The sequence below is a fragment of the Ailuropoda melanoleuca genome, chromosome 3 (genome assembly GCF_002007445.2).
Source record: "Ailuropoda melanoleuca isolate Jingjing chromosome 3, ASM200744v2, whole genome shotgun sequence".
Taxonomy (NCBI): Eukaryota; Metazoa; Chordata; class Mammalia; order Carnivora; family Ursidae; genus Ailuropoda; species Ailuropoda melanoleuca.
This window is the reverse complement of record NC_048220.1, coordinates 144,676,724-144,677,043: the sequence shown is the minus strand read 5'-3', so window position 1 is coordinate 144,677,043 and position 320 is coordinate 144,676,724.

Genomic DNA, 320 nt, shown 5'->3' with positions numbered 1-320 from the left:
GAACTGAAAAATTGATTTGTCATAAAGAAAAAAAAAGCATATTGGGATTCCTACATCATATCATACATAAAAAATAACTCCAGATAGATTCAGAACTTAGGTACTTTAAAAAGGAAATTTTAAAAATCTTGGTAAAATATGGGCCAATATCTTTTAGACCTTGATGTTGGAAAATATTAATATACAGAAAGTATTAACTATAAAAGAAAAAATTAGTCAATCTGACTATAAAGTAAAAACTCCTGTATCGTAAAACATACTTCAAACAAAGTGAAAAGAGGTTACAAAGTTTAAGAAGATTTTTGCAATATATATAATGA